Below are 25,016 nucleotides of genomic sequence, written 5' to 3' on the forward strand. Positions count from 1 at the left end.
ATATACTAAATACAAATAATTTTCATAACCCGATAATAAACTCCAGGCTGGTATTTTGGGGGGAAAAAAACAAATTCATCACTGTATTTCCTTCTCCTCACAATTTTCTCTCTCGACTTGCAGCACGTGTTTGTCCCTTTCACCTCTGACAACAGGCATTTTATTAAAAAAAAAAAAACCGACTGCATTTTATTTGCATATGTATGCGGTGGGCGGTGTGATCTCCACGAGACCATACCTTATAAAATCATGGCCGCCATCTTTAATCTCTCTCTCAGATCCCACCTGAAGGTAAGTCATACAGCCACATAAAGCACACACAGGTGGGCGCTTGCTTCTTTGACTAATATGTTTCACTCCACAGAAATAAATAATTGTTTGCTTGAAAAACGGGCATAGATCAAAAGTTTAAATTTTTTATTATTATTGTCATAAGTATCCTTTTTTTTTTTTTTTTTTTTTTTTGACCAGTGAATCTTCAAAAATTTCGCTTACTAAAATATGAGCCTGGGACTCCATAAGGAAGAGGACTTTGCTTGTTGGAGGGTGAGCTCCTTCCACTTCCTTTATTTATGACTAATCAAAAACAAAATATCAAACAGGATTAAATATGAAAATCAGTTGGAAATACAATTTTTGGTAAACATTAAAAGTCTTGTTCAGAGAGGAATGCTAGAAAAAGTTCTGTATAGGCTTTATTTTTGTTATATATTAGTAGATAGGGAATCATTTTTATTTAAAATTCATTTAGAATTATGCATGTAAAATTGATAAAAGCTCGCTTGAAGCATGCAAGCATTATGTGAATAAGTTAAACTAAAACAAAATGGCTACCGAATTTGACCTGATATTATTTTTTATCTAAAAACGAAACTCAAATTTTAACATTGAGTTCTGATTTAATATTTATTAATAAATATTATATTAATAATAATATTTACCAAAAACGAAATAAAACTATTTTTAATACTTATACAGAATTTTTCACCCATTCTTCTCTGATCATGATTTTAACCTTTACCTAATTTTTCAGTTTTAAGAACAAACCAATTGCTATAATTGATTGATGAAACAGATTTAAGTATGTAAGTTTTCATTAAAAAAAACTTACTTAAAGCGAAGAAACTGAAAAGAAGAAACTGCTGTTACTTTATATATAAGCTGGTTATTGAAAGAGCGTCTCTTTGGCTGAAATCATAAGCAGAATCAGTCGAGCGTTTGTGCTACTGACTCCACAGCCCTGGTTGTTGTTTGGATTTAAACGTTTCTCACTTGAACTGTGAGAACATCGGAATCGATACAGCGATTTGTTGCCTGTTTACATTGGCTGACTTGCTGAAACGTGTAAGTCTGGCTACGCCAATAAATCCATTGTGCTAAGACTAAATCCTGCAAAGCTCTGAATTTTATTAATATATACTAAATATAAATGATTTTTTATAACTCCGGTAGTAAACAAATATAATTGTTTGCTTGAAAACTGACATAGAATAAAGGTTGTTGTTATTATTATTGGTAGTAGTAGTATTATTAGTATTGGTATTTATTTTATTTATTTATTTTTTTTTTTTACATAAACGTCACCACTTATCAAGGCCGATAGGCCACTCAAGGATAAGGGTTAAACAGTGTAGAGTAGTCAAAAGGACAATATAGTAATCGATAGTAATGGAAGTTCGGTAAATTTGTTAACTTAAGTGGAACGGCTCATCAGAAATTTGTTCACGTTGGACTTGAAGACAACCATATTATAGAAAGCTGGAAAGCAGGAAAACGGAAGACAATTCCACAGGCGTGCAGTTCTAATTATAATGGTATTATTAGTATTTGTATATTAATAATAATAATAATAATCCTTTGTTAACCAGTGAATCTCCAAAGATTTCTCTTACTAAATATGAGGCAGGGACTGCATACATAGCAGGAGGAGGACTTTGCTTGTTGGAGGGTGAGCTTCTTCCCCTTCCTTCATTTTTGACTAATCAAAAACATTTTTATTAGTTACTAGCATACTTCCCCGGCATTGCCCGGTCGTAAAATACGCTTAAATATGACATTTTAATTTATGCAGATTTCGTATTCATTATTATATTGTACTCAATATATAGCAGTGATTTCAAAAGTTCTAAAAAGAAATGACTTGGGTGCCATCAGCTAGAATCAATGCCAAAACATTTAGTTATCAAATAAGTACTGTATTTAAACACTTATATAATAGTTACAATGTTGAATCTGACGATTCTTTAAAGGTAAAATCGTGCAGCTGTCTTATCTAGATTTAAATGTGATATATGCAAGACGGTTGGATTTGCACACATACACCTATATACACAAACATGATAGAAAAGAATAGACACTAAGATAAATATTTTTCTTAGATTAATATGTTTATTTATATTTACAGATAGAAATAGTGCTGAAATAACTAAGAGTATCTCATTAAAATTGCATCTAACAACACTGAAACGAATGAAAGTAGCATAGACCTATGAAGGTTGTCTTAGTCAACACAAAATAGCAGGAAATCTTACTGTACCTCTTTCTACTGTTAATAGTGATCGCACAATTGACAAGAGAGGACACAAAACCTCATCCAGGTCACCCCAGCCCCTCTCAAAGAACCTTGCAACTTGTTAAAAGAAATGTTGAAGAGGATCCTTGGTGCAAAATCTCTGACATTGCAGCACAAGCTGGTGTCAATCCCAGAACAGCTGTCAGGTATCTTCACATATGGTAGAACTGCAACCTGCCAATGTGAAGCGCAGAGAAGATTGGGCTTGTGAGATGATGGAGAGACCTATGAACTTTTGAACCACTGTCATTTTCTCTGATGATTCTTGATTTACATCATTTCCCGACAGCGGAAGGGTATGGATGTGGAGGCTCGTTCAGCAAGAGTTTAACTTAAAAAGACTGCAATCAATGCTGAAACAAGGGGGGCTTTCTCAGTTATAGTATGGGGTGCAATTTGGAGTGACGGTTGCTCATACCTAGTGGAGTGTGATGGAAACATCAATTCCGCTAAATATATTTCAGTATTACATAAAGGACGCCTGCCAATATTCTCAAGTAGTAAAATGTACTAAGTTAACTCCCTATAAATAAATTTATGGAAGACGGAGTTCCTTATCACTCTGCTAGGACAACATAACATTGAGCCAAAATGAGATAAATAAACTTCCATGGCCAAGTCAGTTCACGGATATGAACTCTGTTGAAAACCTTTAGGGCATATTAGACCAAAACCTTTTCAAAAAGAAGGAATCTATCTTCTAAGTTTGAACTTTTAGTATTATTGCGTCAGACATGGCAAGAAATTCCTCAAGATGATATTCGTCAATTGATCAATGCCATTCCTTAAAGGGTCCTAGCATTAAAAACAGCAAAAGAATGTTAAGCAAGTATTAGTTATTAAATTTGTAACCATTTATTTTTGATTTTGTTCTATAAATTATGCTTATCGAAATAAACTGTTTCTATAGGTGTCTCTTCTGTCAGGTGTGTGTGTGTGTGTATATATATATATATATATATATAAATGTTTAGAGGTACAGAATTTGTATATGGTTTTAAATAAAATAGTAGGCGGAAGTTTCTCGAGAGCTCTTTCGGCTATCATCTCTTCAGGAGTAAATCGATAGCAATCTAAATAGTATTGTGACAAAAATAAAGAGTTCTATTGGGGAACTTATTTAATGTGCCAACGTACGGGGACATTAAATTTATTTACGTTTAAAAAACGATTAAAAATGTTGGCACAACGAGGGAGAAAAAAAAAAAAAAAGCGGGAGAAAAAATTCAAAGTTCCCCAAAGAGAAACAATGCGTTTGATGTTTCCTTTTGCCGGCACAAAGAAGGTTGACGCACCGCGATAGAGACGGCCTCCAAAATCTTTAAATGGTTTTTGGAGTCCGCTCTATGTAGCACCTCGAACCAATCTATTTTATATCTATCGGCACAGCACGGGTTGTCAACCAAATGCTGGCCAATAGCAGAGTCCAAGGCTGCAGAAGGAGGGAGACCACCGAACCCCATCCTCCCTTGTCTGATCTTCGATGGAACATGCTGGTTTATACGAGTCAAAAGGTGCAAGGATGTTCGCCCAACATAACCAGCATCGCACTGGTATTTAAACTGATATACAATATTACTATTTTGGATGTAAGGCAAACTATCCTTGCGGAAAGACGGAAAAGCAGGTCTCGTAGTATATACCACACGCAAGGTCACCGAATTGAAGCAATCGTAAATACTTCTTCGAATCTGTTTTGAAATTATATTACTCCCCTCCCCTATCCATGGTAATTTTAAATAAACCGGGCATTTCAAGGGTCCAAACTTTTTAGTTTCACATATATATATATATATATATATATATATATATACATACATACATACATACATATGGGAATAGTATTCCAACGAAATAGAGAAATAAAAAGGAACAAACCGAGTTATGTGTTCATCAACATTTCGTCTTTATTTTGAGACTTCCTCTGGATGAATGAAATTAAAACAAAAACACCAGTACAAGTATTTGAAAATTTTCTTGTAGAAAGTGTGACGCTGTTCCATTTTAAAAAACAGAAAAAGACATTGGAAATTTAAAAATGGGAGGGGGGGTTGCATTGTTAAATAAAGGGATATTTTTAATAACGTCATATAGCCGTTAATATATTTTTTAAAGATATGGCGCAGTTAATATTCTGTCTGGAAAAATATGTCCGTTAAAAATCAAGTATAGCTGTGTAACTAATGAAATGAGTGTGTTTTTGTTATGTAATTTATTGATTGAGATTATGTGTATTAATTATTATAGGTGTTTCTATGGTAGGGTTAACTTGTGTCTAAATTAAATTTTGTTCTTTTAATAAAAGTTTACTTATTAATGGCGCTACATTATAGAAACGTCCACGTTGTTTAATAGTGCTTGAATTTGCGATAAGCACTGATTCAAGAAGTCTCCGGCGCGGTTTATTTGAAATAAATGTAACTATTTTTGCTTGTTTTTAAGTCAAAGCTATGATTATGCTGCAATGAATGAGAGAATAATGCACTTAGAGAATTGCTATTTCTTATATCTCTTTTATATGTATATATAAAAGATTCAAGCAAACAAGGACGCCTGGACTGTCCACATATGTTTATAATTAAGATTTGATTGTAATTAAAAAAAATGTTTTGCTCATTATCACAGCATCAGTGCTTTAGGTATTTACTTTTTTCCTCATTTTATTTTAGTGTAAAGTCTTAGAAAATAAGGGACCTTTTCTTAAGGCTAATACTTAATATTTATGATATTCATATTAATATTTATGATATACATAGATGCCTGATGTTCAACTAAATTGTCGTTTAACACTCCAACGTTTAGTTAGTAAAAAAGTGAAGAACATTAATTTTTGTATATTTATTTGTTTGTTTGCGAACTGTTCTCCTCATCTTCATAGTTGTTGTTACACGACATTTCAACCAAATATTCCTCTGTCCTTGCGTTAGGTGGTTAACTGCGACGGAATAGGAATGCTGAGTCTCTTAACAGTATCCTCAGTAATTACTGCCTTCCATAGTTGCTGTCGTCCCACCACATTTTTAGCCAATTGAGGAAGGCAGTAATGACTGAGGATACTGTTAAGAGACTCGGCATTCCTATCCTGTTGCAGTTAACCACCTGACGAAGGCCAGAGAAATAGTTGGCCGAAACGTTGTGAAGCAACAACTAAAAAAGATGAGGATAATAGTCTGCAATTAAATTAATAAATATACAAATTACTCATCTCAAAGGTTTCCAATTATAAAATTAATTTTTGTTTCCTCAAATGATTAGTTAACTATGTTATAATAACTCTTTCTTGTAATCTCTTGGTCTTGCTGGATTCCAGGACATGAATTCATCTGGTCTGGTGGAGTATTCAGTTAAGTGCTATTACTTGAGCTAACATGAATAGCTGAAGATACATTATTCCTCGTATAAGTCAATGTACAATTGTGTCAAAGGGATCTTATTTCGTCTGAACTTGTAGCACTTGGTATTTCTCAACGTAAATACCTGACAAGCAGTAAAATCTCATCTTTTCACTGTTGAGGTCTCCAGATGCCGGAAAGCTTTCTCCTCTAATAGTTCCTTCTCTCAAGCTGTAAGACTTTGGAATTTCCTTTCTCTGTCCTGCAGAAATTTAAATGTAATGTGTACAGATATCTCGCTGCTAGGTTCCCTACATAGTGAGCCTGTAAGCATGGCTACACATAGATATTAAGGAAGCCTTCAGGGCATTTCCAATCCAACAGTGCGGAGTTTCTTTCCCTCTCCACCCCATCATAATTTGATGAGAAATGTCCTTTCCGGAATATTTCAACATCTCCTGACTGACTCAGCATTTTTTTTTTTTTTTTTTTTTTTTCCAATTACATTTTTCTTTAGAAAATCATTACATAATTACATTAAACCCAAAAAACAAAAAAAATAAATAAACGGCCCTCTCCTAACAAAAACTTTCCACGTTTTTCTTTTTTATAATCTTTTTCTTTGTCTTCCTCGCATGACGTCACCTTGCACACGGCTTGGTCATTTGCATAAAGCTGCTGCTGTCATACTCACGTCCACGCTCTATTACAGTTGGACTTTCATGGTCATTTATATCTGAAGTTCCAAGGTGCGAGTTTCGTTCGCTGAATAAGGCTAGACTTAGAAGTTTGCAAAAGACGAAACACGTGATGATAGTTTATATATACTAGACCTTTCAGTCTGTTAAAAATTGGCAAAAGTTAAAGCCCATTGACTTAGAATGGACGCTTTTTGCCATATTAATGGTTGATTATGGTTAAATTTGTACTCCATTTGTAACCAATTCTTATTAGTCTCTTATTGTGCATCAAACAGATACTATAATACTTAGTTCGCTGCACCTTATTATAACAAAGGTCTATACAAAATTTCAGCTAGATCAGACCAGTAGTTTCTATGAAATAGTGGAATAGACAAAAGAAAATATAATATATAATGAAGGTAAAATGAAAATATTACACACAAGGAAATACGCTTCTTTAATTTTTACAAAAATCTGTTCATTTTACTCTACAATTTTAGTATGTTTTTTTTTTTTGTTGTTTTTTCATTCTTGCATGGACGCGCTCTTTTCTCTCTCTTCTACTCTTTCTCTGGTTCCCTTTTTCTCTTTCTATTTTCTTCTGTAATGTCAACTGATCTTTATGCCTCTTCAAGATTCATGTGATACTATACACCAATGTCCTCACAGGCATATGACATTATTCCCACGCTTATATATATATGTATATTTCTGAGGTGAATATGCTTATATAAAACCCAGCTTGTTTAGTGTTCACCCTGTGGGAAGTTTGTCAGATATTTTTTTGTTTGTTTGTTTGTTCCGTTTATTTGTGTATTCATTAAATGATTGTTTTGCTTTTATTGTTTATTTTGTCTTCCATTGAAAAACTTGGCATTTTTCTTTTCTTTTGATTTTTACAATAATGACACAATTAAATGAAATTTCTTTTCACTTTCTTTCGTCTAGGAGCACAAAAGAAGCATAATACTTTTTTTTAGTGCTTAAAATATTAATTCCAGAGTACAGTTGAGGACATCCGTTGCATGAAGAGGAATTGTATGATAATGATATGGTAGTTGCATGAAATGACGTTTACAAAACAGTCTGATGACCTCAAAGGAACATTAAATCTGGACAATATAGGGAGATGTGTGCAGAAGTGGAGACTTTGATTGTATGACCATGTATAATAGATGGGACTTTTGGGTTAGTAGATGCAGAACAGTTGAGTTAGCAGGTTCAGTTGATAGGGGAAGGCTAAACAAAACATGGGAGGAAGTGATGAGGATGGACTTGAGAGGAAGCCGGAATAAAGACCCAGTTAGAAATAGAATAGTTTGGAAGCCAATTTCTAAAAACTGTCCAACACATTCCAGCATGTAAAGTGGATGTTGAACCGATAATGGAAATAACTTTCTAATTGGTCACATCAACTGAAACGTAAAAATAACACTCAACATGAGAACAGTAATTCAAATAATACAAAAAATACAAATCCTCATCTAAAAAAATTTCAGCAATAGGAAAAAGTTAGTTTACAAAGCTTTGTAAAAAAAATTTTTTAAAATAAAGACAAAATCCAAAATTATTCTCTTGCTGTTCTCTCTCTAGCTACGAGTTTTATAGTATTAATGCACGTGCAGGACTCTATGGGCAAATTTATTTTTAGTTGACCTTTTAACAACTAAATATTTTCGTTTACAAGCCAAATAGAGAAGTTACTAACCAACCCCACATGATTTTTAGAATATGACATCTTCGTTCTGTGACGAGTATGTACATCATAAAGATTTTTCTGTATATTTTTAAATAAGTGTAATTCTAAATATGCAACAAATTTTATGTTGATACTTGAAGGTATAAACATTCCGATTTCTTTGTCTGTTTTTTTAAACAGACGTTGTTTAAAAAAGAGTATATTGTTCTATTAAACTTTTATTGTTTAAATAATTTAACTTTGTTAATTTTATTTAAAAAAAAAAAAATATTTTTCACTCAGTAGTGAGCTTTGGAAGATTGTCAGTGAAAGAAATACAACTGCCAAACGATAAGTGTTTCATTATTTCTAATCGCCACTTTGAAAAATCACTCGCAAATGCGACTGTTTCACTCGCAATGTAGAGCCCAGATGTGGATCCTGGTGGCTGAGCCCTCACATCAGCTAGATGAGAAATCAGAAAAGCCGAATCTAATAAATTGGCCAGTTATGCTATATGCTCATATCTACAAGTTTATTCAATCTATCTATATATCTATAAAAGTGAACGTGTCTGTCTGTGTATATTTCCCTATGCAATAACTCTGTCAATTTTAAGTCTACAAACATGAAATTTGATATACAGGGTACTGAGATTTGGGAAAATCTTAGTAATCCGTTTTCAGCCAGAAATTTGGTTGCTAAAGGGTCAAAGTTCAACGATTTGACCTTTGAGAACTCTTCCAAACTCCTCCGACAATTTTGGGTATAAACACTTGAAATTTTAGATATAGGTTCCTTGGACATGGATCTAACTTAATAACTTGATTTGAGCCCAAAACAAATGTTTTGGGGTTATAATAGGGGCCAAAGTTAAAAATGTGACCTCTGCGGTCTCTACCAAATTACTCAGACAATTTCTGGTCTAAACATTTGAAATTTTACATAAAGGGATAGGGCAAGCTTTTTAATCAGTTTGGGTCGAAAAGTTTTAGTTACTAATATATAAATGTATGTATGTTTGCATGTCTGCCTAAAACTTTCAACAGTCAACGGATTTTACCAGGATCAGTATCGTTTTGAAGTTCGACCTTTCAGACGACAAATATTGAAAAATTGGCTAAAAACATTGTCTTCACCTTCAACTGGGCACTTTTCTACAGAGGTGGGGTCGCTTTTTTCGCTGATATTTTTGAAAGTCATTCTCTCCTTTCGATTGTCTAGCCTTAATTTAAACCTACGTTACTTCCGGTTTGTTGGTGGTCATAACAGCAAAGACGTCAGGGTTTTTTTCCTGTTCTTTTCCTCCTTCGCGGTACGGGTTTGAGCCTGTCTTCCTACTACTATTTTTTTTTGTTTTTTTTTCTCAACATACACATCCAAACACCCGGGCAACGCCAGGCTGAAATGCTAGTCTTTTAAAAATCAAAACATTTCTTTTTTTTTTCCTACTTAAATAGATACTAGAAACCAGTGGTTGACGGTCAGTCGTGTTAAGAACAAAGATTACCAATGCTAATGGGACAACTTTAAAAAAAAAAACTTTTTTTTACAGCAATTTATTTCTCGCAGCATAAATATCTTACCTATAGAATTATAGCTGGCAACTTAATTCAGCATTAAATAACCATATATGGTAAGGGACAGCTAGAATCCTGAAAAGATCTCTTGGTTGGACTCGCTAAAATAGGGGTAAATGTTAGACATCTGGTTGGATGTCCCACTCCCTAGAAGAAAAAGATGAAGAAAAATGAAAAAGAAAGTTGATATGCTATAAAACAAAACAAAAAACATCTTTAAAAAAATTCATTAATATCTGTGGTGATCTTTCTTGTAATTGACTATTTCAATCTTTTTGTTTTTATAGTTGTAATAAACAGAGAGTGTAATAGATACTGTATCGAATAAGAGCCTGGAGGGTTAGTGTTTAACAAAGTGAGAGAGGGTGAGAGTACTAGATAGAAACTTAGTAAGAGATGGGTGACTTGGCGATTAAATCGCAAATTACAGTTAATAAGAACAATTCAAATTTTTAAACATAACTCCATCCTAAAACTGAGGAATATTTTAATATTTATTTTATTAAAATATATATATATAAAAAAGGGTCTTAGGTAAATAAATGTTGATTATTATAAAACGTGTGTATTTCAGGCTTTATTTGGCGAGTTTAGACTTTAAAAATATTCTGATGTATACCAGATGTGTGCCATTCTCACATTGTTGAAAAGCGGGAGTGAAAGTATGGATGGAGGACGTCAGCTTTTTTTTTTTTTTTTTTTTTTTTTCTTAACACCTTTTGATGTTTAGTAATGAATATAACAACTTTTAGAAGTTTATTTCACTCCGTTTTTTTTTTTTTTTTTTTGCACCCTTTTGAAAAAAAAATAAATAAATAAATAACAGAACTCCAATTAATTTTCTAATAGAGGAATTTACAATAATATTGTGGACATCCATAAACAGTAAAGATGGCATTTTACTTAATTTTATTTTATCTATAATTTGAAATTTATAATTATAAAAATTAAAAAAATAAAAATAACTTAGAATAGAAAAAAAAATATTTAGTTTGGGCTAAAAGATTAACGGAATTCCAATAATGTACGCATAACTCAAAGAGATGAAGAATTTTTCCATTTTGGGAGTTCCAAAAATTGTATTTTTGACCTAAATTTGGGAACTTCCCATCACCACCATTTGTTTAACATCTATTATACATGTTGGCACAGCTTTTAGATAATTGACTTCTAAGGTCTTTAAGCTTCTTTTAGTCTCTATTTATTCATCTTAATCTGAAATTCATCCATCTTTCTTTTAAATTCCTCATTTCCTCCCAGGTTTTACTTGACCTGCCAACTGACCCTACTATCTCACCTGTTCTACATCTACAAACCCAAGCATTTGCAACCATTCTTTTATTTTTAAAGGGTGGCACCACATTCCCAAAGCTCGCAAACCGAGGTCTTTTTAATGTTATCAAACTAACAAAGTCTTCTATTTTGCAGGCATCTTCCTATACTGTTCAAACTTAATGTTCCTCTGAACTCAATGTATGCATAAATTAAATAGAACAAAGAATTTGTCAATTTTAGGAGTTACAAAAATTTTGTTTTGACCATAAATTTAGAAACACTCGTCATTATCATCATTGGAGTGAGTTAAGTCTGTTTTACATGCTGGCATGTGTTGGACAGCATTTAGAAACTGACATCGAAAATAACCTACTTCTGACCAGGTTTTTATATATCCCTCTTTCTTTCAATTCCATTTTTATTAGTTCCTATTATGATTCCTTTGGCGTTCCTCTGTGAATGATTAAAAAAAAAAAAAAATGGCATTCCAAGCCCATTACACATTTTCCTATATTGCCCAGATTGAATTTTCTGCTGAGTTCATCAGAACTAAGCCTGTTATTAATATCCATTGTAGCATTCTCATATCATTTCTTTCCATTCATATTCTCATTCCTCATTAGGTTTAATCATCCTTCTGAGTACAGATGCCTGATAGACTCTTACCTTGTTCAATAGTGGTAACAAATGCTGGTTAGTAAAAGCAGAAAACCCTGAATTAACTTTTGCTATCATATCAGCATCTGCTCCTACTATCACAAAGGTGACAAAACTTCTGAACAACCCTGACAGCTTTTTCCACATTTGAGTTGCTACCAGATCAGGCTGTTCGAAGATATCGATTTCCTTACTTAATTGCACCAAATGTTAATGTTTTTTTTCCTTTTCCTTTCAAAATTCACTCATGTTTTTTTTTCAAAGCTTTAAAAAAAACTAAAAAAAAACTTTTGTCTACAAAACTGTAGTTTGAAATTTGCATATCAATGAATTAGCTGCATTAAATATTTAAAGATTTAGAGAACTTGAAGCATAAAATTTTTTTATCATAATGACTGGTGGTCCTGGATATGACCTTAAACTATATCCGATGGGGAGGCCTCGGTTTGCGAGCTTTGGGAATGTGGTGCCACCCTTTAATTGCCATTGCTCCCAGGTCCACTCTGACCCGGAGTGGTAGTACCTGTTAGGGTCCCAATTATGGGTTAAATAGAAACCGACTTGAAAAAAAATATATTCTATTAAAAAAATTTTCTAAAATCACTGGATTTGACATTAAATAACCTGAAAAGGGTTGATATGCCGTAAAACAAAAACTACTACCCCACAAAAAATCATAATGACTGGATTCGGCATTAAATAACCCCAAATAGTGAAACAAAACAACCAAACAACCATATCTAACTTCACATCTGTATCTATTGTCTTAAACTTCTTGCACAATGCAAGATTATGAAAACTAAAATCATAGAAATTAAAAAAAATATTTTTTTAATGATAATACCGCGTTTAAGTGTTACATAATCGCTATGGCCGTTTGTTCAAAATGCCTTTGTTCAGTCTATATAATGTGAACATCTACTTTTGTCGCTGTCACAAAATATATACACACACTGACAGCAAAGTAAAAATCACAACACGGTTGATCTACAAATATATATTGCTTTTATTTCACACTGACAAATCAGCTTTTCGGTGACAAATTATTATTGTGTGTCTTGATGTTTCTAAAAGGCGTAAGGGGTGCGTGGTTGTTGGATGTCAAGTAGTGAAGAAATGGTGACATATGCTGCAGCCTCGCTTTCTCTGACCGACAGACTAGCTTTTTCTCTGTGATGATTTTATTTATGAAAAATATTTTTTCCTATTGGAATGTTTAATATTTCCTTTGTCTACTGTTTCAACCTTTTGACCGATATCTGTTCACATATTTCTGAGTCAAATTATGCATTCTGTTAGACAATGGTGGAAAGTCTCAAATTCTTCACATTTTAATCCTTTTGTGTGTGTGTGTGTGTGTGTGTGTGTGAAACTCATTGAATGTTTTTTTTCTTGTGGTTCACTGCCAATATCTAACACAAGGTTGAAAAAGTACACAGAAGTTCTTTTTCATTGCCGGACAATGCCGGGTCTGCCGACTTGTAGTTACTAAATTGACTATTGGCTTTGTTATTCTCTAGAAATGTCATAACTTTGTGTCTGAAACCCTTCAAAGCATGAAAGCATATTTAACAATCAATCAACCTTTTACTTTCCAGTTCAATGGCCGAAGTAACTTTAAGTGCATTCTCAAGTGTTTATCTTGATACCATTGTCCATTTTTAGAATAACAAGTTGTACTTTCTAAGTAAGGTGTTATCTTGAAAGCTTGAAATAATTGAAGCAATGTACATAGAAACTAAATAGAGCAAAGATTTTTGCCATTGTGGGAATTAAAAAAAAAAAAAATTTTTAGCCTAGATTTAGGAACTCTCAGCCTTGATCCCTTAGGACTTCAGAGTCGACAGAATCTAGGTCATTATTTAAATGGCTTGTTCCCTGTTGACTGCAGTATTTTGCTGGTTCTGTGCAGTCCTACGAGGTCCACCTTTCCGGGCTTTGCCTTTTCTCTTTGAGAAGGGGTTTGTTTATTTCTAATTGCCTGAGGCGCCTTTACTAGAAAATGCCGGCAGGGCTGCTCAGGCATTCTGTGGGCTGGAGTTATCTTGCTCTAGGACGCTGACTATTCAATCTTACTTTCCGATCCTTGTGTCATATCTTGCCACTATCAGAGAGATAAACCATTACCATCATTGGTTGTAACGCCTGTTACATGCTGACAGATGTTAGATGGTTTTTAGATAATTTACTTAAAGCTTACCTGTACCTTTAAGTGTTTATTCATCTTTCTCAAATGCCCCATTTTCTCCCAGATTTTTCAGTTTTATAAGTAACTCTAACTCCTCAACTGTTCTGCATCTACATAGCTAAACATTCTCATTCAATCTTAATGTAATTAAACTAACAGTTTTCTCTGCATGCATCTCATACTGTCCAAATTTAATCTTCCTCTAAACTCATCAGATCTAAGTCTGCCTTTAAAACTTGAAGTATATTATTTCTCTCCATGCAACGCATGTCCTTAACCCTCAGGTTTTACTTCGATACATCATCACATTGCATGCGCATATCTGAGTTGATACTATATATTAATAAGTCTTGTTCATAAGATGTGAAAACTTTGTAAAATTGTTTATGTGCGCTGATGAGATTGCCTGGTTGTGCAAAATTATAATTAATGAACTATTATATATTTATATGCCAACATTCCGGCAAAAAAATTGTATGCAAGTTTTTACCAATGAAAGCTGAACATTTTGCACTATCAAGCTATCTCAATGAGAGCTTTGTGCTATGTACTTGTAAGCAATAACTATCCCAAGTAGTAAAATTACATACATACATACATATACATATATATATATATATATATATATATATATATATATATATATATATATATACACACACACACACACACTACTTGTATTATTATTTTTTTTTGTAATCTATGTAATTATGATCAGATACCTGCATTTCCATTGGAGATGCTTTAATTTCTGGTTCTTCCTTGTAATACAAGTCTTGCTATCAACACTAAATAACCTTAACTTCTTACACGTGTCTTAACATCAAACGGAGTTTCCATGAACAGAGTTTCTTTCCAAGAACTTTCCATCTGTAGTTATCACGGTATTGCTTCCCTGGGGGCTACAGGATGTCCATCTTTAAATCCAATGTAAGTGAATATTTGTTATAAATTGCTCTCCATAAGGCATCAAATTCATGCGATTCATTATTTTCAATCCTCTCATGTTATTCTTTATAATTTGACTGCCCATCTGCCCATATTATTAACCCTGTATACTTAAGTGACTTTTAGCCTTGATAAATGGCGATTCATTAGTAAATAATATAACATTAAAAAAAAAAAAAAGTGTCCCATTAAATATATGATACTCTGCATGAAAATGATTTTGTTAGACTCCACCTCACTTTTAAGTAATACAGTGTGAAAATAACAATGTTTACACGAGGGTATTATAATGGAAGTGGAATTATTTTGTTGCACAATTATTTACACAATGTAATTGACCAAATATCTAGGATTCTGGTCTGTGAATTCCATTTTACAAATCTATGAGAACAGTTCATTTCTTTCTCTTAACGTGTGTGTGTAGTATATATGTACAAACCAAATTTATGAATCATGATAAATTAAAAAAAAAAAATAAGTGTAAAGCTAGCTGACCAGTTTCGCACTTCACTCAAGAGCTAAAATCAGGATGAGTAACGATTAAGAATATATATATATATATATATATATATATATGTTAATTTTATTTTTATTTCGGACTACTAGTCTCATCTTTATTAGTTGTTGCTTTTTTTTTTTTTTTTAATCTTTTTATTAAAAAAAAAAAAAAAAAAAGCAACAACTAATAAAGATGAGACTAGTAGTCCGAAATAAAATTAACATAAAAATAAAAATGCTCATCTCAAAATAAAAAAACATTCCAATTAAGGAATAATATATATATATATATATATATATATATATATATATATATGAGATGGAAATGTGGAGGGGAAAATATTAATTAAAAAAAACAAAAAAAAACAAGGAAAGAATCAGATAGTTTTTATCTGATTCTTTCCACCCCCACTCCGTCATATTTCCATCTCAATATATATTTTTCTGTAATTTTAACACAATCTGACTAAGACATTGAGGAATTTTTAAAAAAATGCAAAATTCAAATAATCTTTATGAAAAATGTCTTTTAAATGTTGCCCATTTTCAGCTTTGCATATTTGTGCTCTTTCCAAAATATCATTTATGACAGATTGCAGAATCTCTGGATTGCCATTTAACTCCTTTATTTCGTTCCTGATGTTTTCCTTCAATTCTTGTGGGGTTTGGTGTTTGTTAACATAGTCTCTTTCTTTAAGGTATCCTAACAAGAAAAAGTCTGGGGTAGTTAAGTTTAGAGAATATGGTGACCGATATTGCTATAGCGAGAGATATTGTTGTCGCCAAAGCATTGCCTGCTTTTGATAAAACAATTTCACAACTTGCATACATTGTTCAATGCTATACTTATCCATATTTAATTTACAAAATATTTTCTGTAAAATATCTGAAATAGAGAAAAAAAAAAAAATCATTAATGGTAAAATGACAAAGATTTTCAACTCTTCAGTGACTTTTTGAACACCGTGTGTGTGTGTATATCTCTATAAAAGTAAACGTGTCTGTGTGTCTACATTTTCCTACGCAATAACTCTGTCAATTTTAAGTCTACAGACTCGAAATTTGACATACAGGGCACTGTGATTTGGGGAAATCTATGTGATCGGTTTTCGGGCAGAAATTTGGCTGTTAAGGGGTCAAAGTTCAACGATTTGACCTTTGAGAACTCTACCAAACTCTTCCGATAATTTTGGGTCTAAACACTTGAAATTTTAGATATAGGTTCCTTGGACATGGATCTAACTTAATAACTTGATTTGAGCCCAAAGCAATAAATGTTAAAGGGTCATAATAGGGGTCAAAGTTAAAAAAAAAAAATTGACCTATGCCGTCTCTACCAAATTACTCAGACAATTCCTGGTCTAAACATTTGAAATTTTACATAAAGGGTATTCAGAGATAGGACAAGCTTTTTAATCGGTTTGGGTCGAAAAGTTTTAGTTACCAATATATAAATGTATGTATGTTTGCATGTCTGCCTAAAACTTTCGACAGAGGCGACGAATTTTACCAAGATCAGTATCGTTTTAAAGCCCGACCTTTCAGATGAAAATATCAGAAAAATTGGCTAAAAACATTAATATCTTCACCTTCAACTAGGCACTTTTCGACAGGGAGAGGGGGTCGCTTTTTTCACCGATATTTTTGAAGGTCATCCTCTCCTTTCGATTGTCTAGCCTTAATTTTAAAAAATGTTACTTCCAGTTTGTCGGTGGTCGTAACAGCATAGATGAAATGCTAGTATATATATATATGAAAATGTATTTAAAAAAAAAAAAATACAAAAAGTATAAAAGCTTATACCTTTTTTCGTTTTCTATTGGTGACGTGCAGGAATACAAAATATTATGAAAAAAAATTAAAACTCTTTTTACAAGTATATGATTTTCGACCGATCCTTCAGTCTTCATCAGTGTAGTGAAAGTGATGAGCATACGCGGGAGGAGGAGGAGGAGGTATAGCCACAAAGAAGGTGCCACATCAGTCTTATATACATATAAGTACCCACATGCACACAGTACATATTCACATATGAAAGAAAAATTAAACAGTAAATAAACATGAAGAAACGCGCCTTTAACTGTCCAATATTTTTAATTCCAACGATAATATTTATTCCAAGAGAGAACAATATATAATTACTAGCAAGGAGACTCGATGTTGTGTGGGATTAATTGAAGATTAACAATTCATTTCACATTAAATGCAATTTATCAAAATCTGTAAGATATTCAAAGTACACAAAAATTCACCATATATTTTTTTTTAAAAAAGCTCAGTTATGTAAAGGCGAAATAACTTTTAAAGAGAAGTAAATCGTAAATGTTAACATTTAAAAAAAAAAAAGTTTTGTTTTTATTAGCAAAAATTTTAATATACTAGCAGGCTTACCTGGCGTTGCCCGGGGCAAAAATTTAACGTATTTCTATCAAAATTTCTATCTCTATCTTTTTCTCTTTCCTCACTTGTTTTCTTCTCCTTTTCCCCCAAACCGTCTTTCTCTCTGTCCAGCCCATTCCTCTCTAACTGGACATGCATGTACATACAAACAGATAACTCTCCTTTATATTATAGATTCTTTGAGGAATTAATTGGAATGTTTATTTGCAGATTAATGCATAATAATGCTACAAAACCGCTTCCTCAGCCCAGACGACCCTCAGACAAATATTTTTTTTCTAAATTTGAGATATTATTTATCCAGGGCAACATGAGTAAAAAAAAAAAAAAAAAAAAAACTAACATTGTGCTGGTTTGTTTTGTAGTTTTTGATTTGTAGCTAGACATACTAACATACACACATATAACTGCTATTTATATAATAGATTATTAAATGGTTTTTTATAAATCACTAGCGGGGATACCCGGCGTTGCCCGTGTGTGTGAGAGGAGGGGGGGATAAATCAAAACAAAATGGAAAATAAAGAATAAGCGAATGTAATAATCTTGTTTAAATATTAAAACAAAAAAACAAACGATGTTAAAACTTCTTTAAAACTCAGACAAACAAAAAAATAACAGCGAACGTGATGTAAAAATAAAAAAAAACAAAAAAAACGAACGAAATAAATGACATAAGTAACCCTGTTTCAATATTAAAACTTTAACCATCGGGGGGGGGGGATATCTGACATCTCGGCTCGAATGTGCAATCTTAAGATAACAATGCTTCTACTATATCGACTGGTCTATGACCGTATGAGCGAAATTGGGTCAGTTTTTTTTTTTTTTTTTTAATATTTAAACGCATTCAAGAAAGAACGTTTCTTGTGTATGCATGTATGGATAAATTGTCATGAAGTGCTCAATACATTAGTAGAGCCAAATGTTTTTTTTTTCTTTTATTTTTAAAACCTCAAGTGTATTAACTTAATTCATTACAAATTGTTTCATTAGACAGGATAAAAATTATCCGTCCATATCGTCAGATGATTCAAGTTAAAATAAAATGGAACGCTATGTGTTTTTTTTTTTTTTTTTGTTTTTTTAATGATTACATATGGATATTAAGAACCAAGAGAATGGAAATAAGGGAGAAAAGTGGAGAAGGGAAAAGAAAAGAGGGTCGGAAAAAGCAATAAAAAAGATAAATTAAAAATTTGTAAAATTATAAAGATAAGAGAGGGGGGAATGAAAAAAGAAAGGGAAATAGATAATTGAGCATGTTAGTCTGAATACCTAATATATCAAGTTTCAAGTTTGTAAGCCAAAAGTTAACAAGTTTTGTAGAGACCATTCCACAGATTTACTCTAAATGCATCTCCAAATGTTATGCAGTTATGCACAATATAGAAAATATGCACAAATCGAACCGTGCATAATAGTGAAATGAAATTAATCATCCAAAAAGAAAACAGAAAATGAATTAATGAAAGTTCATTCTTAAAGGAATATGCAAATTAGTTATCCTTTTTGAAGTCGCCGATATATTCATAACTAAGTATATAAGGAAGTATTCACTTTTAAAATAGAAAAGTTGGTTTTTGATATCAATGTCTGTGTGACAAATAACTCAATTTTATATAATGTATACATTTTTTTTAGATTATAGGATGTAGAAATTGCTTTGTTTTTATTTTTACATATGATATGGATTGATTTAACATTGGCAGCCTTTTTGCTTTTGAATTTGGTAAATTTGTGGTTTGAATCAAAGTAGTTAAAGTGTTTCTTTTTTTTTTTTTTTTTTTTCACTTTAGGCAAATGATCGGTGTCTTTCATGGGAAAATTTAAAGTAAGGAATTACGTTGAAATATGGCAAAAATTTATTTATTTTTTTTTTTAAACTCATATTCACCTGAAACAAGGAAAATTGCCACTGAGATGTAAGGGTGTCTACTATGACTTAAGGACAATGCCTACAGAGACACTAAGTAGGCAGTTGAGCAGTGAGATGTTTGTTCAAATTACACTTAAATTTCTGCATGTTAGTACAGTCGAGAAAACAGGATACAAGAAGGGAATTCCAAAGTCTAGCAATTCAAGGGAAGAAATTTTCAGAAGTCTTTCCGGAATTAGGGAGGCCTCTACATTTTCAGAAGTCTTTCGGATTGTAAGAAACCCACTAATGATTGCTCTAGAAATACAAATCATTTTGAAAGGTATCAATGAGATATAATTATTTACCGGTGCAAGTCCAGAGTTCAACTTAATTAAAAAAAAAATAATAATAAAAAGACTACAGAAAAATCGTTTATGTGTACCCGCCACAAAACGAAAATGTCATATTCCAAAAATCACATAAATTAAGTATTTTTTTTTATTGTATTTTTAACTAAAAAAAAAATATCAAATTTTACGATTTTTAGCAATTAATAGTAGTAGCCATTATGAGGCTGATTATGATCTCTTATATCTGGAAAGGTTGTTAAAGGGAGGTAACCAGTGAATTGTAAACATGGCTGATCAAGACACATTTCACTTCTTCATAAAATTTAATTTCCTTAGTTAAAAAAAAAAAGACTATTTGATAAATTTATGGGATATGACATTTTCGTTCCGTGACAGGTACATAAAGATTTTTCAGTATTTTTTTTTTTTTTTTTTTTTTTAGATTGACTTCTGCACTTGCACTGTTAAGCTTCTACAATTTGTAAACCTGGTTCAGAGTTACTCCATGTTGAATAACATTTAATGAGAAATGCTTGACACTGTTTCTTGTCTAGTATGAGTGTTAGAAAATAATTTAAATATAGGGTTGTTTGTTTAACTTGTGAACACTTGTTAGGAGAAAGAGAAACAAGTATATTCTTCATTTTTCTCCTCTTTAGGTTTGTGACACTCCTATAAAATGTGCATACCCAATCAAGGAGACCATGTCTCACCAGCGTTTTTAAGTTTATATATATTTGATTTTGTGTACGTGTGTGTGTGTACACACACATACATATTTACTCCATTAAATTCATTGGTTGTTTCACCTCTAAAAAATATTAACCTGGAATTATGTGTGTGCGTATACACACGTGTATGTGGGTATATTTAGGCAACATTTTTTCCTTTTAAACATTTCATTAAATAATATACACAATTCCTAGGTACATATTTTAGTTTGGATCCTTTTTAATTTTCTTATTAGTAGTCTTGTTTCTGGCATGAACTGGCTGATGTAATTCTGCGTGTGTGTGCAGAACACTCTACCAAACTGTCAGTTTTTGGTCTACGAACTTAAAACTTGATACAGGGGATTCAGATCTGAAACAAATTCCACTTTTTCAGCAGGTAAAAATAGCTGCTAAGGTGTCAACATTGGAACTTGACTGGCATAAGTCAATATATCTTCTACGCATGCACAAATATGTTTAACGTTATTTTTAAAGTTTTTATAGGCATATGGACTTAGCTCAGATGTAATGCTGGAGAGCTACATGTTTTGGTTTTGATTCTAACTGATAGCACACAAGTCATATATATATATTTTTTTTTTACTTTTGAAATCCCTACTATATATTGAGTATCATATAATAATTATAAATACGAAATCTGCATGAATTAAACTGTCATATTTTAGTGTATTTTACGACTGGATAATGTTTATATTTGTGTGTATGTGTATACACACATGCATACAAAAGTCAAATATACTTTGGATTTTTATATGTAAATTTATTCATGTCAATATTACTAATTTTTGTACTTGTAATTTATTCATCAATCAATTCACTGAACGGATTCTCCCTTTGAACTGTATTTGGATTCCTGGACTATTTTCAATTTTCTTCAGTTTTGTGATACGAGGGGTGTGCAATAAGTAATGCCCCTGGCCCACTTCCAGTTGTCTGATCTAGCTGAAATTTTGCATGTGCAATGATTTATATCTCTACGGGTTATGTGGAAAATTACAGCTCTGAACTAATTGTGGTTTCTGTTTTACAGGTGTTTGAACTGAGTCAGGTGTGAAATGGAGCCTGCTGAATGTTGAGCAGTGATCCGGTTTTTGTATTTGAAAGGACGCACACCACAGGAGACTTTTGATGAAATGAAAGAAACTTATGGTGATAATGCCCCATCATATGACCTTGTAAAATGCTGGCATCGTGAATTCAAACATGGCCGGAAGTCTGTGGAAACAGCTCCCAGACCTGGTCGCCCCCTTCTGCCATTGATGAGGCATCTGTCCATCAAGTTGAGGCTGCCATTTTGGAAGATCGGCGCATTACTATTCACCAAATAGCCCAAGATGTCAAGATTAGTACAGGGTCTGTGGAAACTTTCATGACCATTTGCATATGCATAAGGTGTCTGCCAGATGGATTCCCAGGTTGCTCACACCTCCAGAAGCGAGAACGCGTTGAGTGCTCGAGGATGAATTTGGAGATGTGCCAAGAAGATGAGTCAAAGTTTTTCAAAAGACTGATTACACAGGATGAAACCTGGGTCCATCACTATAATCCAGAGACCAAAGCCCAATCAATACAGTGGAAGCACTTGGACTCACCACCTCCAAAGAAGGCAAGGGTGCAGCCCTCTGCTGGCAAGGTCATGCTCACAGTCTTCTGGGACCAGGACAGAGTAGTGATGAGATTTCCTGGCAAGGGGTACCACAATTACAGGAGCCTATTATGCTTCACTTTTGAGGAAATTAAGGGAAGCTATCAAAATCAAGAGGTAGGGCAAGATTAGCAAAGGTACCTTCCTTCTGCAGGACAACGCTCCGGTCCACAATTCGCATGTCACCATATCAGAAGCACGGGAGTGTGGTTATGAAATCCTCCCCCATCCTCCCTACTCTCCTGACTTGCACCCTGTGACTTTCACCTCTTCCCAGCCATGAAGTTGTTTTTGAAAGGAAAGCGTTTCCCAGATGATGCAGCCTTGATTTCTGAAGTCACGTCGTGGTTGGAGGACCAATCTGGGGTGTTCTACAAAAACGGTCTCCAGAGCTGCATCAAACGATGGGAGAAATGCATAACTCTGGGTGATTCCTATGTAGAGAAAGAATAACTGTGCCAAGTTTCGTTGCTCTACTGCTATGGGAAGTGGGTCAGGGGCATTACTTATTGCACGCTCCTCATATCTAGCAATTCTATTGAAATTCTGTATTATTTTGCTAGTTAGTTTAAAGAAAAAAAGCTTAATTTTTGAAACTCCATGAAATAAGGATAGTCTTTCAATATATTCCTTGTTTATGAACCTTTAATGAATTAATAAATAATGTAAATTTATATTTTTCTTCATTTTATTTTGTCATATACATATAAGTAAATATTAACAATTATTGGTGTAGAAAGTGATAATTACTGCTGGTCAGGGAAATTCAAACTCGGTCACAGTTATTCTTGACTTTGTAGCATTCTACCTCGAGGTCACCAGCAATGAACACAAAAATTGAGGGATTTTAAATGCCTATAAACGTCAAATTAACATGCATATTGTTAAATGTTTTTGACTCCTAATAGGGGGTATGACACCAATGATTTTGACGATGGTTTTTATAACCACACGTTATAATAACCAACCAATGAAAAGCTTCCAAAGTTACTATAAAAATTGTCAAATTTTGGATTCAATCAGTTCGCTGTTGTCTACGCCACGAACCGCATTTAATTCTTTGCCACCATCTTTGTTACTGGCAATTACTTCACACTCAGTATCGGGACTGCACTGCTTCTTCATCGCCATCTTTGTTCAACATAATGTCTCAACACTTAACAGGTTATGGGCCCAGTCTTTGACAGTCTAAAACAGTACCTTGTTATACTTTTTCTATTGTTAGAGTTATCCCAATCTGAATCTGAAAATCCTAAATTTAGAGGATATGTTGACTTTTTAAATATTAAAGATTGTTCCTTGGTTTCTTTTAGATAATGAAGGATTTGTTTTGCACGATTAAGGTCCTTAATTGTTGGTCTTGATAAGTTTTGAGATAGCTTTGTTACAGTTTAACATATATCAGGCCTAGTTGCGGTAATCAAATAAATGAGGCTTCGAATCATTTCTCTGTATAATCGATCATCTATTAATTTTGTTTCGGTCTCTATATTTTTATTTATATACATCTCAACAGGAGTTGTACGTGGTTTGCAATCTTGCATTCCGAACTTGAGCAGAATTTTTCTAATGTACTGTGATTCGTTCATTGTTATAGTTTCATTTTCACAGGTAATTTTATACCGAGGAACCATGATTGTTTTCCAAGATCGGCCATTTAAAATTTTTTCTTTAATTTATTTTTAACATCTTTTAAAGTGTTGTCACAGTTTAAGGCGAGTAATATATCATCAGTCAAAAAAAAAACAAAATCAACAATTTATTACCTACATTTTTGGTATACATGCACGCCATCTTTGTTCAACATAATGTCTCAACACTTGACACATATACTGTAAACGGTTAGAGTATTCAACAAGAAGTTGGAATATTGAATTTTTATCAAGGCCCAGAAGCCACTCGAGGATAAGGGTTAATGCGTATACATTAGTCATTGTGATTTTAGCATAGTAAACAGTGGGAATTTTGTAACTTGGATTACTTAGGGTGGAACGGTTCAATAAGAACTTGTTCACGTTGGACTTGAAGACAATCAGATTGTAGTCAGCTGGAAAGCAGGCAAATGGAATAGAGTTCCACAGGAGAGCAATTCTAAGAAAGAAGCCCTGTTCATGGAATCTATGTTTAGGTGTAGGCACAGATAAAGAGTGTGGGGAATTGTTGATAGTGGTTCTGGGGGTTCTGGCGAGTGTTTTTCGTGAAAGTCTGGTGAGGGGGGGGGCATAGATTGAAGTTCAAATGAGCACCTGCCATGAAAATAACGATAAAGCAGGGACAGGCTCTTTACGTCTCTTCTATGAGAAAGAGGTTGCAGGGAAGAGAAAAGAGCACCCCCCACTAAGCTACAAAGTCTATTTTGAACTCTGTCAAGATAGGATAAGCTGCTTCTAGCAGCTTATGCCCAGATGTGGCAACAGTACTCCATCGTTGGCCGAACTTGGCTTTTATATAGGTAGAGAATTGTATCAGGAGTGAAGTATCTACTGTAGCGGTAGAAGGATCTCACCATTTTTCCAGCGACTTTGGCAATGGATTTGATATACGTGTTCCATTTCAAATCGGGAGTAAAGATCAAGCCCAGAAGCTTGTCAAAACATGAAACCTCCCCAAGACGA

The 25,016-nt window shown here is 33.2% G+C and overlaps 1 protein-coding gene across 2 annotated transcripts in view; it reads left to right on the top strand.

Moving 5' to 3' along the window:
- Positions 1 to 25,016, top strand: part of LOC145277932 (coiled-coil domain-containing protein 102A-like) — a 100,389-nt gene that overhangs the window by 37,255 nt on the left and 38,118 nt on the right. The window contains exon 2 of one of the 2 annotated variants that reach the window (XM_080130009.1): positions 472 to 546. The exons of the other annotated variant lie outside the window; for it this stretch is intronic. The gene's annotated coding sequence lies outside the window, so the exon portion shown is untranslated. The remainder of the gene's footprint in view (positions 1 to 471; positions 547 to 25,016) is intronic. 2 annotated transcript variants of the gene reach the window in all.

This window comes from Euprymna scolopes, chromosome 6 (genome assembly GCF_053919585.1).
Source record: "Euprymna scolopes isolate OS-2025 chromosome 6, ASM5391958v1, whole genome shotgun sequence".
Classification (NCBI taxonomy): Eukaryota; Metazoa; Mollusca; class Cephalopoda; order Sepiida; family Sepiolidae; genus Euprymna; species Euprymna scolopes.